Source organism: Lithobates pipiens, unplaced genomic scaffold (assembly GCF_037356315.1).
Source record: "Lithobates pipiens isolate NorthernLeopardFrog02 unplaced genomic scaffold, aLitPip1_a1.2 Scaffold_23, whole genome shotgun sequence".
Classification (NCBI taxonomy): domain Eukaryota; kingdom Metazoa; phylum Chordata; class Amphibia; order Anura; family Ranidae; genus Lithobates; species Lithobates pipiens.
In genome coordinates this window covers 314,009,303-314,025,859 of record NW_027507785.1, presented here as the reverse complement: position 1 = coordinate 314,025,859, position 16,557 = coordinate 314,009,303, and the positions used below count along the sequence as shown (strand labels likewise).

Here is a 16,557-nt window from a genome sequence, read left to right as displayed (position 1 = left end):
TTAGTGTCAGATTATCCGCCACACTATTGCAGCCCCATTAAAAAATCACTGGTCACTGTCAATAGTAGCATAAAAAAAAAATTCCATAGTTTGTAGTCGCTATAACTTTCACACAAACAATCGATATACACTTATTGGGATTTCTTTTTATCAAGACATTTAGCAGAATACATTTTGTCCAAAATTTATGTAGAAATTTGATTATTTTTTTATATTGGATATTTGGATTAAATTTTATTGGATATGTTTTATAGCAGAAAGTAAAAATATATTTTTTGTCAAAAATTTTTTTTGTATATAGCAAAAAAAAACAAAAACAAAAAAAAACAGTGGTGATCAAAAGAAAGCTCTATTTGTGTGAACAAAATGATATAAATTTAGTTTGGGTACAGCGTTGCATGACTGTGCAATTACCTGTAAGGCCTTATTCACACCTAGGCATTTTTTAGTGCATTTTCATTTTTGCAGAAACACACTCCAGGCCATTTAACATGGTTTCCTATGGATGTAGTTCACATCTGTGCATTTAATGGAAAGGGCCAGGTACTTTTTTTTCTGGTTTTTGGTTCCATAGACGTCAATGGATGAAAAGCATAAAAAAGCATGTATTGAAAAATGCAAAATGCGCCTGCAATATGCAAACTGCCCTCTGCATAGGTGTGATTCAGGCCTTAATTAGCACAATGCTGAATAGCAAAAAAAATGGCCTAGTTATGAAGGGGGTAAAATCTTTTTTGGAGCTGAAGTGGTTAAAGTGGAGGGCTACCCAAACAAAAAAAATGCATTAATAATCTTAAATTTTTTAAAAAAAAAATAAAATAAAAATGTTTTCACTTACCTGAAACCGCTGTTGCTAGGCAGTCTTCCTAATCTGCCTCTACCTATTCCGCGGCACTTCCTCCTCTTCGGTGAGCGGCCCCGTTGCCTTCTGGCACATGCGTGTCCCCCAGAAAACAATGGGGCTATTCACAAAGCGCCGCGAGACTCGCGCATGCGCAGCAGGAAACGGACAGTGAAACCGTAAGGCTCCACTGCCTGTTTCCCTTTGTTAAGACGGAGGTGCCAGGTGGACGGATCGGCCTTGGGGCGGCCAACATCGCGGGATCGCTGGACAGGTAAGTGTCCTTATTAAAAGTCAGCAGCTACAGTGTTTGTAGCTGCTGACTTAAAAAAAAAATTATTATTGGCCGGAACGGCCCTTTAAATTCCAGCTCTAAATCCAGCGGACTGCAGATGAACACTACAGCCAGAAGGTGGCGGTGTTCATCCGCAGGCTTTCATTTTAGTCAACGGAACTTTCAGAATACATGTGATCATTATGTTAGAGCTGACACAGTGATCACCTGATTGGGAACCGTTCTGATTGGCTTCCCAATTGTCAGTGGGGACAGTGGGGATTGAGAGCCAGCAGCTCTGCAAAGTGTCAGTTGCTAGGTCTTTGAGGGGCGAATGTATATTAACAGATCTTCTTCCCATCTCCTGTACTGAGGAATGCGAATATACAAGTCGCAGGCAGGAAGGGGTTATCTAGTGACTAGTAGTAACGCAATATAAGTGCGCCCCAAACACCCCGCAGTAGCCGGTTTTCATCACCACCCCGCAGTTATTTACATTGTACATTGCATTCAAAATAACCTACCTGGCAGCCAATCCCTATAAATATTTATCTTGCAGCTTGTGCTCGGCTCCTGTGCTCGCAGTTTATTTTAGGAGTGGCTCGAGTCTCATGAGACGCTGTGGAATTAAATTATAGGGCAACGGATGACAGATCTGGCCGACCTCCAAGCAGAATCTGGGGGAAGGAAGAAAGTTTACTGAAAAACAAAAACAAAAAAAACATATATATGTATTATTTTTCTAATTTTACCAGTAAAGAGTTCTGAGCGATAACAACATGGGGGTATGGAGGTCAAAGCATGTCCATGCTAAGCATAGTTTATATATCTATACTATAGCTCCCAACTGCCCTGATTTCAAGGGACTGTTGCATACACACGGTCGCACAAAGTTGTCGGAAAATCTGATCGTTCTAAACGAATTGACGTCAAATACCTACGTCGGGACTATAAACGGGCCAGTAGCCAATAGCTTTAGTCTCTTAGTTTGTTCTGAGCACGCGTGGCACTTTGTCCGTCGGAATTGTCTACACACGATCGGAATTTATGTGATTGGATTTTGTTGTCGGAAAATTTTAGATCCTGCTCTCAAATTTTGTGTGTCGGAAAATCCGACAGAAAAAGTCTGATGGAGCCCCACACACGGTCGGATTTTCCGACATCATGATCCGATCGCACATTTTCCATTGGAAAATCGGACTCGATGTAAGAAAGAACTCTCCTGGGGACTCCAATGTAAGGGGGACTCCAATGCAAGGGGGACCTCAATGTAACAAGGAACTCTCCTGGGGACTCCAATGTAAGGGGGGACTCTGATGCAAGGGGGACCTCGATGTAAGAAAGAACTCTCCTGGGGACTCCAATGTAAGGGGGACTCCAATGCAAGGGGGACCTCAATGTAACAAGGAACTCTCCTGGGGACTCCAATGTAAGGGGGGACTCTGATGCAAGGGGGACCTCGATGTAAGAAGGAACTCTCCTGTTGACTCCAATGTAAGGGGGACTCTGATGCAAGGGGGACCTCGATGTAAGAAGGAACTCTCATGGGGACTCCGATGTAAGGGGGGACTCTAATGGGGGCTCAGTTGTGAGGGGGGACTATGACTTAAGGGGGGTGTCTGATGGGGACTTAAATCACATGGGGGGGGGCAGGGGAAGAACTGCATGCAGAAGTTTTTTTTTTGCCTTAACACAAATAATGCATTAGGGTAAAAACCTTCAGGCTTTAGAATCACTTTAACCAGATGCAGACCACCCAACGTACATTTACCAGGACAGGGCGGCCGCTCTGGGCAGAATCACGTACCCGTAAGCGATTCTGCACTTCTGGGTCTGGAGCACCCATGCGCCGCCATCGCCCCACTCCCCCCTGTGTTTGGACACAGCAGGAGCCAATCAGCGGATCGAGCACCCGGCGATCATTCGGGAGACAGGCAGAGAGGCAATCTGCCTATGTAAACAAGGCAGATCGCCGTTCTGTGACAAGGGAAAGCATGGAACACAAATCTCTGCCTTGCCCCAATAAAAACACCTCTCATTGTTAGCAAGCCCTCCCTAGGGACACATTTAACCCTTTGAGCTCCCCTGATGTTAAACCCTTGTCAGCCAGTGTCATTAGTACAGTGACAGTGTATGTTTTGTAGTTCTGATCTCTGTATTAGTGTCACTGGTCCCCAAAAAGTGGCAAAAGTGTAAGATTTGTCCACCACAATATCGCAGCCCTGCTATAAGTCGCAGATTGCCACCATTACATTACAATATCCCATAGTTTGTGAACGCTATAACTGCGCAAACCAATAAATATACGCTTATTGGGATTTTTTTTACCAAAAATATGTAGCAGAATACATATTGGTCTAAACCGATGAAGAAATTATTGGAGATGTTTTATAGCAGAAAGTAAAAAATATTGTTCCTTTTTCAAAATTGTCATTCTTTTTTTGTTTATAGCGCAAAAAACAAAAAACAAAAAAACAACAAAAACGCAGAGGTGATCAAATACCACCAAAAGAAATCTCTATTTGTGGGAAAAAATAACAGATTTTATTTGGGTACAGCATTGCATGGCTGCTCAATGGTCAGTTAAAGTTACCCAGTGCCATACCACAAAAAATGGCCTGGTCATGAAGGGGGTAAATCTTCCGGAGCTGTAGTGGTTAAGCTTTGCTGGATTGGACGGTTTCTGCTCTTCTATAGGTAAGCAAAGCAAATATAAAGCAGTTTAAAAAAAAAAATCACTACAGCTTCAATTACAGTACTTACTTGTAATGAAGGATGTCCCACAGTGTGCAGGCTGCTGGGTTCTTCACGGCAGGGCTGCCCTGTCCTCTTCCTGCTGCTGACCATAACTGCAGGGCTGCCTGGTCCTCTTTCTGCTGTTGACTGTCACTGCAGAGCTGCCTGGTCCTCTTCCTGCTGCTGACCTTCTCTGCCGGACTGCCTGGTCCTCTTCCTGCTGCTGACCTTCTCTGCAGGGCTGCCCTGTCCTCTTCCTGCTGCTGACCATCACTGCAGAGCTGTCCTATCCTCTCCCTGCTGCTGACCTTCTCTGCAGGGCTGCCCTGTTCTCTTCCTGCTGCTGACCACTTCTGAAGGGCTGCCCTGTCCTCTTTCTGCAGTTGACCTTCTCTGCAGGGCTGCCCTATCCTCTTCCTGCTGCTGACCATCACTGTAGGGTTGGCATGTCCTCTTCCTACTGCTGACCTTCCCTGCAGGGCTGCCCTGTCCTCCTCTTGCTGCTGAACTTCTCTGCAGGGGTGGCCTGTCCTTTTTCTGCTGCTGAACATCACTGCCGGGTGGCCTGTCCTTTTTCTGATGCTGACCTTCTCTGCAGGGCTGCCCTGTTCTCTTCCTGCTGCTGACCTTCTCTGCAGGGCTGCCCTGTTCTCTTCCTGCTGCTGACCGTCACCGAAGGGCTTCCCTGTCCTCTTCCTGCTGCTGAACATCAATGCAGGGCTGCCCTGTCCTCTTCCTGCTGCTGACCATCACTGTAGGGTTGGCATGTCCTCTTCCTACTGCTGACCTTCCCTGCAGGGCTGCCCTGTCCTCTTGCTGCTGAACTTCTCTGCAGGGGTGGCCTGTCCTTTTTCTGCTGCTGAACATCACTGCAGGGGCGGTCTGTCCTTTTTCTGCTGCTGACCTTCTCTGCAGGGCTGCCCTATTCTCTTCCTGCTGCTGACCGTCATTGCAGGGCTGCCCTGTTCTCTTCCTGCTGCTGACCGTCATTGCAGGGCTGCCCTGTTCTCTTCCTGCTGCTGACCTTCCCTGCAGGGCTGCCCTGTCCTCTTCCTGATGCTGACCTTCCCTGTAGGGCTGCCCTGTCCTCCTCTTGCTGCTGAACTTCTATGCAGGGTTCGCCTGTCCTTTTTCTGCTGCTGACCATCACTGCAGGGGTGGCCTGTCCTCTTCCTGCTGCTGACCATCACTGCAGGGGTGGCCTGTCCTCTTCCTGCTGCTGAACTTCTGGCACTGCGGAAGTTAAAATGACACTACAATCTGGTTTCAAAAGAAATAATTCTATTCAAGTATGTATTCTTAACTTTAAAAAAACACACCCCTAATGCTCTCAGCCTCCAAAGCTCTTTTTTTTTCTAGCTTTTGCATCTGTGATCTCACTTCCTGTTCCTTCTCCATGAACCCAGTGGGTGTAGGAACATAGCCACCTTCTCTTGCTCACTCCTGGGACGGAGCTGGGGTGACGTCAACACTGCGCATGCGACGATTGTCGGAGGCATTATCGGACGATCAGCAAAGTGCGGAGGCAGAATCCGATCATCAGATTCTGCCTCACCCTCTCTGTCGATCTGCAGTAATCGACAGAACACCGGGGCCCCCTGCCTTATTGGTCTAAATGAAGGGGGAGGTCACTACCGCGGTCTATGAACCTCGCAAGACGTTCCACATCACCTGATTGGTCGAAGAGTAGAGAAAGAAACCAGGCCAGGCTATAATTGGCTTAATCTTGCAGCTGGCATGGCGCCCGCTCCTCCCTGTATAACATCGCACGAGCAGAGAGAGAGCGAGGCAGAATCTGATAATCAGATCCTGCCTCCGCGCTTTGCTGATTGTTGGATTATGCCTCAGTTGATCTGCGCATACGCCATGTTGATGTCACTACTGTGCACGCGCAGATCGTCAGAGGCATTATTCGACGTTCTGCAGTAATCGGCAGACCGACGTGGATCGGTAAGCTCCCGATACATACTTGCCAATCACAGCGCCCACCTCCATCTCCCAGCCTTTAGATATCTTAAAGGGTCGGGAGGCAGTCAGCGCGAAGGGGTTAACAACTTCGGGTCTCCAGGCTCAGCTGCACTAAAGATAATCTGACAGGGACACGCCCCCCTTCTGTCGTCTCCTCCAATGAGAAAAGTTAATTCACTGATTGCACCGCCTGTAATGGGATCTGTGAGTGGAGGAGAGAGAATCCTGTGACTAATCAGACTTTTTCAACAGTGTAAATCGGTAAAATAACTTTTCTCATTGGAGGAGAGGGCAGGAGGGGGCGTGTCTCCGTCAAATCATCATTAGTGCAGCTGGGCCTGGAGACCTTTTTAAAGCTGATCTGATTTGTTTTATTAATTGAGTCAACATACACTGCCTGCGACTTCAAAGTCAGACCCCAGCACGACTTCGGCGCGACGTGCATGCAACTTCTTTAACAAAAGTCAATGCAAGTCGTACCAAAGTTGGACGAAAAGTAGCGCAGGAGCCTTTTTCTAAGTCTGAGCGACTGAAGTCGCACCAATTAGAACGCTTCCATTGCATGGGGTCCGACTTCTGATGCGACAAGTGCTCCAAAGTCAGAGCGATTGTCGCATCAGTGTGAACCGGGCCTAAGGCCCCATTCCCACCCTCAGTGTTTTGTAGCTTGAAACCTGAAGCTCCAAAATACTGGAGGGGAAAAAAATCTATTATTCTCTATGGAGTTGGGTCACATCTCCACTCCAAAACGCCTGAAGCTCAAACAAGTTCTTGAGCTTTTTTGTCGCTCGAATCAGGCAGATATGGGCGTTTTTGGCACGTTTGTATTCCCATAGAAATGAATGGAAACACGCCATTCGCAAGCTGTGCGTATTCGTGCGTTTTGTTGCACGTTTTTTGCACGATTTTCTGCTCAATTTTTTTTTTGTTATAAAATAGCAACAATATATGAATAAATAAATGTAAAATAAATACACAAATAACTAAAAATCATAAATAAGTAAAATAAATGAATAATATGTAATAATACATTAATAAATAATAATTAACCTCTAACCTAAAAAAACATTAAATACATTATTATTATTATTAATAATAATAATAATAATATTAATAATAATAAAAACAACATCCAAAATCGAACAAAAAAATACATTAATAATAATAATAATAATTATTATTATTTTTGTGTTAGGGTTAGGGCATGGGTGCTCAACGTGTGGCCCTCCAGCTGTTGCAGAACTACAAGTCCCATCATGCCTCTGCCATTGGGAGTCATGCTTTTAACTGTCAGCCATGTTTCATGGGACTTGTAGTTCTGCAACAGCTGGAGGGCCACACTTTGAGCACCCATGCGTTAGGGTGTTTAGTTATTTATTATTATTTTATTTTTTAAGGGGTAAAGGTTAAAATTAAGGGTTAATTATTTATTTATTGTTAATTAGCATTAATTTATTGAAATTATTTTATTTATTTATGATATTATATATTTATTTTACATGTATTTATTCATGTATTATTATTTGTATAATAATAATAATAATAATAATAATAATAAAATAAATAAAATAATAATAAATAACCCTAACCCCCAACTTCTAATCCTAACCCTAACCTGAAAAACATTATAATAAATTAATAATAATAATAAAATAAGAAATAAAAGCTAATGGAAAAGCTAAAATACCTAGCTACAAATGATACAACAGATAATAGTTTTCTCTATTGGCTAATAAAAAACTGCCAAAGCCCAAAAACGCTGTATACATATGCTAAAAAAAAAGCCCCAAAAAGTGCAAAAAATAAAAAATAAAAAAATGCTAGAAAAGCGTTCAAAGACGCTACGCTCAGGTGCGAATGCACCCTAAGTAGGTCTAATGCCACGTACACACGATCGGAATTATGGTCGGAAAAAGCTCTGATGGTTTTCCCGGCGGAATTCCGCTCAAGCTGTCTTGCATACACACGGTCACACCAAATTCCGACCGTCAAAAACGCGGTGACGTACAACACTACGACAAGCCGAGAAAAAAAATCAAGTTCAATGCTTCCGAGCATGCGTCAAATTGTTTCCAAGCATGTGTAGGAATTTTGCATATCGGAATTGCTAGAGACGATCTGAATTTCCGATAGAAACTTTTTCCGTCGGAAAAATTGAGAACATGCTCTCAAATTTTTGCCGGCAGGAATTCGGCCAGCTAAATTCCGATGGAGCATACACACGGTCGATGAAAAGCTCTCATCAGTCTTTTGCTTGCCGAAATTCCGACCGCGTGTATGCGGCATAATGCTGCATTCCCACCTGAGTATTTAAAATCGAGGATAGAATCGTGGCAATTCTGGCTGGGATTTCAAAATGCTCTGGTAAAATGACAAATAGCACAACGCAAAATTTCAGATGCCATTCATCTTAATTCGCCCTCAAAACGCAGTGCGGTTCTGCCACGATTGTCGTGCGATAAATCATAACTGCATTTGCGGCAAACTACATTACGTGAAGCTTGTTGCCTAAAAAAAAAAAGTTCAGGAGTTACTTTTGAGCGTCAAGCTTCACGCGATGTGGTTTGCCGCGATTCCTGCAGATTTATTTTTTGCATGAAAATCGGGGCAGAACCGCACCGCAGCGTGTTTTAGGTGCCATTAAGATGAATGACATCTGAAATTTGCACTGTGCGATTTGTAATTTTATCAGAGCATTTTGGAAATCTCGGGCAGAATTGTTTTCAGTGTCTGTAAACTCTAACAATAAACTTCTCTTATTTTCCCCCTTACAGATTGTTACATTTACCATGGAAAGCAGTTTGTTGTGTCCTCCTGAAACTTGCAAAGTAGTTTTTCATCAAGCCAGAAATCTTGTGATCCGCTAACTTCCTGTACTCTCTTCCTCAGCTAAAGAGGAACTGCAGTCTGCTCACATAACTTGGAATAAAAAACATCTTTGCCATTCTGAAGCTTCCCTCCAACCACTTTGCATATTATTTTATATATATACTGTGATTCTGTACTTGCCAAATATGCTACAGAAATCTCTCTCCACTGAGTCTGGCTGCAGCCATTTTAACTGTGGGCAGCTGAAGCTGCTGCCTGTTCACTTCCTGGATTTACACAGAGGCATGCCTCCAGCTCTGCAGCTCTCATTGGCCCTCTTATGACTCACCCACCCCCTCCCTTCCTGGAAAACTTTCAGGAGAGTGAGTGAGAGAGCTGTGCATGATGCCATAAGCCTAGGCTAATGACCAGACAAGAAACGGGAAGTGGACTGTATAAGGTATGTAAACATCCCTTGTAATAGAAAAAAAAAGCATGACAGGACCTCTTTAATGTGAGATCTGGGGTCAAAAAGACCTCGGAACTCATATTTACAAAGCGGAGGTTCACACAAAAATGGAACATCCGCTTTTCGGAACCCTCCCCCCTCCGGTGTCACAGTTGGCACCTTTCGGGGGGTGCACATACCTGTCTAAGACAGGTATTTGCACCCACTTCCGGGCATAGACTCTAACGGGAGTCTATGCCTCTTCCTGTCTCGCCAAGCTGTCTGCTGGGACACGCGCGGACCATTCTCATTGCGCTGCGTGACTCGCGCATGCGCAGTAGGGAACCGGGAAGTGAAGCCGTAACGCTTCATTTCTTGATTCTCACACCGAAGATGACGACGGCAGCAGCTGAGAGCCGAGGGACGGTTTGGCCTCAGGTGCCGACCCTGGGACAAGTAAGTGTCCTTATTTTAAAAGTCAGCAGCTGCAGTATTTGTAGCTGCTGACTTTAAAAATAAAAAATTGCGGGACTCCCTCTTTAAATGTAATAAAAATAATACAAATAAAAATAATTTAGCGTCACATCTCCTATCTTTATTTTAAGCTAGGTATACACACACACTCACAGTTTTTGATTTATTAAGTGGCGGCTGTAGATAGAACTTTTTACACTTGTTCATAAGCACAGTGGGGTACACAAGGAGGGGCGATTTATTTGTGCACCATCAGTTTGACAAATAAAAATATTTTTTATTTTTTTAGTAAACCACTTCAGCCCCGGAAGAATTTACCCCCTTCCTGACCAGAGCACTTTTTTGCGATTCGGCACTGCGTTCCTTTAACTGACAGTTGCGCGGTCGTGCGACATGGCTCCCAAACAAAATTTACGTCCTTTTTTTTCCCACAAATAGATCTTTCTATTGGTGGTATTTGATCACCTCTGCAGTTTTTATTTTTTGCTCTAGAAACAAAAAAAGAGCGACAATTTTGAAAAAAACTCATTATTTTTTACATTTTGCTATAATAAATATCCCCCAAAAATATATAAAAAAACATTTTTTTCCTCAGGCCGATACATATTCTTCTACAAATTTTTGGTAAAAAAAATAAAAATAAAAAATCGCAATAAGCGTTTATTGATTGGTTTGCGCAAAAGTTATAGCATCTACAAAATAGGGGATAGTTTTATGGCATTTTTATTAATTTTATTCATGTTTTTTTATTAGTAATGGCGGCGATCAGCGATTTTTATCATGACTGCGAGATTATGGCGGACACATCGGACATTTTTGACACATTTTTTGGAACCATTGTCATTTATACAGCAATCTCCTGTGTAAATGACACTGGCAGTGAAGGGGTTAACCACATTTTTTGGAACCATTGTCATTTATACAGCAATCTCCTGTGTAAATGACACTGGCAGTGAAGGGGTTAACCACTAGGGGGCAGCGTAAGGGTTAAGTGTGTCCTGGGGAGTGTTTCTAACTGTGGGGGCGTGGCTACATGTGACACATCACTGATCATAGCTCCCGATCACAGGGAGCAGAGATCAGTGACACTGTCACTAGGCAGAATGGGGATATGCTTGCTTACATTAGCATTTCCCCGTTCTTCCTCCCCGTGAGACGGTCGCGGGCATCCCCGTGGCGATCGAGTCAGCAGAACCCGGAGCTAGCCGCTGGCGGCACGCAGGCACCCGCTGGCCACCTCTTAAAGGGCCACATACAGGTACGTGAGGCGGTCGGCAAGCGGTTAAAGACCATTGGGTGGAAGCGACGTTTGACGACGCTTCCGTCATCCAATGATATGGAGTCGAGTGGGGGTAATCTTTCCCTCACTCGACTTCATGCCTTAGAGGGGAGAGCATTGGACTGGGCGGGAGAGGGGCCGCCGATAAAAGTGATCTGGCAGTAAATCCGCTGCTGAGACCACTTGATCTGAAAGTGGACCGCCTGCCGTTTTTTAAAAATACCAGGGTTGTGGCAGCTATCTGCAGCTATCTGGGGGGTTGTCGCAGCTATCTGGGGGGTTGTGGCAGCTATCTGGGGGGGGGGGGGCCAAGTCCAGCATTCTGTGTCTATGGATGCAAATGCTGGACTCGGCAGCACGCCCGCAAGGTAACCCCCTTGGGAAAGCGCTTCTACTAGGGGGTTATCTGATGCGGGGAGGAGCCACGAGAGCTGCCAGGGGACCCCAGAAGTCGAGGCTCGGGGGCCACTCTGTGCCAAACAAGCTGCACAGTGGAGGTATGATATGTTTGTTATTTAAAAAAAAAAGATCCTTTACAATCACTTTAAGGTAAAGCCCTCCCCTCACCCTTTATACATACCTGAGCCCGATCCCAGTCCAGAGTCCAGCACTGTGCACAAGAGCAGAGGCTCTCTCCCTCTACATTGGCTAAGAGACTGCAGACACTGGCTCCCACTGCTGTCAATCACAGCCAGTAAGGAGGGAGTGGGGGGCGGGGCCAATCTGCACTCTGTGTGTCTGTTTGTCCATAACTGCTTAAGGACCGCCCCCTGCACATATAGGTCGGCAGAATGGCACGGCTGGGCACAATCACGTACCTGTACGTTGCTCTTTAAGTGCCCAGCCGTGGGTCGGGAGCGCGCCGCCGGTGGCGCGCTCCCTACCCGGTCCTGAGTTCCGTGACCGTGGCGAGGGACCAGCGGACCCGATCGCCGCTGGTGTCCCGCGATTGGGTCACAGAGCTGAAGAACAAGGAGAGTTCTGTGTAAACAAACCCCTCCCCGTGCTTCCTACTGTGGCTGTCACCGATCGTCTCTTCCCTGTTATAGGGAAAGACGATCAGTGATGTCACATGCCAGGCCACGCCCCCTACAATAAAATAAAACACATAACATCACACATAACCCCTCCTCGCCCCCTAGTGGTTAACTCCTTCACTGTCAGTGTCATTTACACAGGAATCAGTGCATTTAAATAGCACTGATTGCTGTATAAATGACAATGGTCCCAAAAATGTGTCAAAAATGTCTGATGTGTCCGCCATAATGTCGCAGTCACAATAAAAATCGCTGATCGCCGCCATTACTAGTAAAAAAAAAAATATTAATAAAAATGCTATAAAACTATCCCCTATTTTGTAAACACTATAACTTTTGTGCAAACCAATCAATAATCGCTAATTGTGATTTTTTTTTTTTTACCAAAAATATGTAGAAGAATACGTATCGGCCTAAACTGAGGAAAAAAAAGTTTTTTATTATATATATTATATTTTTTGGGGATATTTATTATAGCAAAAAGTTTAAAATATTGCATTTTTTTTTCAAAATTGTTGTTCTATTTTTGTTTATAGCGCAAAAAATAAAAAACGTAGAGGTGATCAAATAACACCAAAAGAAAGCTCTATTTGTGGGAAAAAAAGATTGCCAATTTTGTTTGGGAGCCACGTCGCAGGACGGCGCAATTGTCAGTTAAAGCAACCCAGTGCCGAATCGCAAAAAGGGGCTTGGTCCTTTGGCTGCAAGTTGGTCCGGGGCTTAAAGCGGAGGTCCACCCTAAAGTGGACCTTCCCACTCATTGGAATTCTCCCCCCCTCCGGCGCCACAATTGGCACCTTTCAGGGGGGAGGGGGTGCAGGTACCTGTACAGTACAGGTATCTGCACCCACTTCCGGCATAGCTATCTGCGGAAAGGGGCGTAGATTACGCCCCTTTCCGAAAGTCCCCCGCTGCCTGCTGGGAAACACACGGATCCCAGAGGCAGCGGGACCATCCTTATTGCGCAGCGCGACTCGTGCATGCGCAGTAGGGAACCGGGAAATGAAGCCGAAAGGCTCCACTTCCTGATTCCCATACCCAAGATGGCGGCGGCAGCAACCGAGAGACGATCGAGAGTTCGGCTTCGGGTGCCGACATCGCAGCCGCGCTGGGCGGGTAAGTGTCCTTATTTTAAAAGTCAGCAGCTGCAGTATTTGTAGCTGCTGGCTTTTAAAAAAAAAAAACGGCGGAACTCCCGGCGGACTCCCGCTTTAAGTGGTTAAAGACACAGAGCTGGCTTGGGAGCGAGCAGCCAGAAACGCCGGGGACCCCAGAAAATGATGGACCGGGGCTGCTCTGTGCACAATCATTACACAGAGCAGTTAAGTATATAAAAAAAAAAAAAATGTAAAAAAATTAAGGTTTAGAAAATTGTAAAAAATAAATAAATAAATAAAATTGTAAAATAAAAGAAAACAATAAATAAATAAAAATAAAAACTTCTGACCCTGTCCACTGCCCTACTGATACCAATCTCTGCCCTACTGACACAGTCAGTACATACATAGGTGTGCGCAGGGGGTGTGCCGGATGTGCCTGGGCACACCCTAATCACCCCGTGTGGCGCAGATCCCCCCCGGTATTTCATAAACCTCCAAAAAAAAAATACAAAAATACAAAAATAAAATACTAAAAATAAAAAACTACTGATGCCACCCACTGCCCTACTGACACGCCCATGGCTCTACTAGATTTGAACATTTATTTAGAGTGTGTGTGTGTGTGTGTATATATGTATGTATGTACACATGTAAATTTAAGTTTAGGGGTGCATACCTTAATGCAATATGCTGCGCACTCTTGTACCTTCCTCCAATCAGCTGTCAGAACTCTCCTGACTGAGCTCATCAGAGTGTAACTTCAGTACTCCGTCCCCTTTTTTCTGAACTCTCAGACGAGCTTTAAAACTCAGCACTGGCCTTACACTATACAATCTGATTACACAATCTCTATACAAGTTTCATTAGGCTGGCATTACACTATACAATCTGATTGCACAATCTCTACACAAGCTTCATTAGGCTGGCCTTACACTATACAATCTTATTGTACAATCTCTATACAAGTTCCTTTAGGCTGGCCTTACACTATACAATCTGATTGTACAATCTCTATACAAGCTTCATTAGGCTGGCGTTACACTATACAATCTGATTGTACAATCTCTATACAAGCTTAATTAGGCTCGCCTTACCCTATACAATATGATTGTACAATTTCTATACAAGCTTCACTATACAACCTCTACACAAGCTTCATTAGGCTGGCCTTACACTATACAATCTTATTGTACAATCTCTATACAAGTTCCTTTAGCCCCTGTACACACGGTCGGAGATTCTGCCAACCAAATCCGTCGGATTTAGTCCGATGGATTGTGTCCAAAACTGTTGCATACACACATTTGGACTAAGTTGTCGAAAAGTCCAATCTTTCAGAACGTGATGACGTAATTTCGTTACGATGGGACTACATTCAGGCTAGTAGCCAATAGCTTTGATGTAGGAATTTGATCTGAGCATGCGTGGCACTTGGTCCGATCAAAATTCGCTACACATGATCTGAGTATGTCCGATCAAACCAGTTGGTCGGGAAATATTTCCAACATGTTGGAAAATTGGGTCCGACAGAGATTCGGACGGAATCAGTCCGATGCATACCACACACAGTCGGATTATCTGACGACACGGTCCGATAAGACGCATTCCGACGGATTCTCCGACCGTGTGTACAAGGCTTTAGGCTGGCCTTACCCTATACAATCTGATTGTACAATCTCTATACAAGCTTCACTATATAACCTCTACACAAGCTTCATTGGGCTGGCCTTACACTATAAAATCTGATTGTACAATCTCTATACAAGTTCCTTTAGGCTGGCCTTACACTATACAATTGGATTAAACAATCTCTATACAAGTTCCTTTAGGCTGGCCTTCCACTATACAATCTGATTGTGCAATCTCTTTTAGATTTCCCAAAACAATGTAATATGAGGGCAAGTCTAAAGAATCCCTGTAATGTAATCCAATCAGATGTCCCTGTGCACTACAAAGTTGATGGGAGAGCTAAAGGAGATTGTATAGTGTATGGCCATTACTGGAAGGATCACCAAATGAAAATAAAGGGAAAAAAGCCAGCAAAAAAGGAAACGAATGCAGACACAACTATAAAAAAAAAGTCACGCTGCTATCTAATATTATTAATTGAATGCTGGCATTTCCCAGATTAGATCTCATAACAAATACAAGAGATGAGACATTGTTACAATAACAGTGTTACAATGTAACAAACAAATAAGAGATGAGACATTGTTAGAATAACAAACACAAGACAACAAAGACAATCAAGTCAGCGCACCACCTACGTGCCGATCAGAGGAGGATGAGAGGAGGAAGGGGCCCCTGTGGCCCCCCAGGGTAGGTCGTTGGTCTGTAGAGTCTCAGCCCTCCCCTGTGTGGATCCTCAGCCCAGCCTCTCTGCCCCTCCTGCTGCACCTCTCATGTAAACAACTTTGCTATATTTACACCAGTGGGCAGGAAAATGGGGCACACATGCCAGATTTTTAACCCACATGCCAAATTTTAACCCTTCACCCCCCCCCCCAACCCACCACCTCTCTGTGCCAGCCTCCTCCCCCCACATCAGCAATGCCAAGGTTAAATGCCCGCCACCAACCTGTATACAGAGCAAGGTGCAGATCCCCCCAGTGCCATCCTCCGCATGTCCGATCCCCAGTACAATGCCATGGCATTCTAGGACAGGAGCCCCCTTCGGTGCCAGCTGTGCCCCCTGCCATGCAGTGCCATGCATTGGGCGGAGAGGTACGCCCCTGGCGGTGGGGATCGGGCTCTGGCAGGCGTAGCGCCCCCGTCCTCTTGCCCCCTTTGCCAGCGCTGTCGGTGCCCAGATCTGCCCGGGGCCGGGATGGTGACGCAGCAGCTGTAACGTGACTGGCGCCATGTTTCTGTTTTTATTAAATCTCTCCCCAGCCATGTGATGGAAAGAGAAAAAAAAAAACTTCCGGGTCTCATGACAGGAAAATAACAAAAAGCACATGAGCTGGGTACTGAGGGGGCTGGGTGGGCAGCAGACATGAGCTGGGTACTGAGGGGGCTGGGATGGGCAGCAGACATGAGCTGGGTACTGAGGGGGCTGGGTGGGCAGCTGGGTACTGAGGGGGCTGGAATGGGCAGCAGACATGAGCTGGGTACTGAGAGCGCTGGGATGGGTAGAAGACATGAGCTGGGGACTGAGGGCGCTGGGATATGCAGAAGACATGAGCTGGGGGCTGGGTGGACAGCAGACATGAGCTGGGTACTGAGGGGGCTGGGATGGGCAGCAGACATGAGCTGGGTACTGAGGGGGATGGGATGGGCAGCAGGCATGAGGGGGTACTGAGGGGGCTGGGATGGGCAGCAGGCATGAGATGGGTACTGAGGGGGCTAGGATGGGGCAGCAGACATGAGATGGGTACTGAGGGGGCTGGGATGGGCAGCAGGCATGAGCGGGGTACTGAGGGGGCTGGGATGGGCAGCAGATGTGAGCTGGGTACTGAGAAGGCTGGGGTGGGCTGTAGATGAGGGGGCTGGGATAGGCAGCAGGCATGAGATGGGGACTGGGATGGGTACTGAGGGGGCTGGGATGGGCAACATACATGAGATGGGTACCGTGGGAACTGGGATGGGCAGC

At 45.5% G+C, this 16,557-nt stretch overlaps 1 long non-coding RNA gene across 2 annotated transcripts; it reads right to left on the bottom strand.

The window, feature by feature from the left end:
* Positions 1-312: 312 nt before the first annotated feature.
* Positions 313-15,846, bottom strand: LOC143926631 (uncharacterized). Of its 2 annotated transcripts, none has more exons than XR_013262104.1 (3): positions 15,544-15,846; positions 3,879-5,084; positions 313-1,814 (listed from the first exon to the last, which is right to left on the bottom strand). It is a non-coding gene; the product is annotated as an uncharacterized LOC143926631 (long non-coding RNA). The 2 variants fall into 2 exon arrangements; XR_013262103.1 differs by having other exon boundaries at positions 313-1,792.
* Between the last annotated feature and the right edge of the window lie 711 nt (positions 15,847-16,557).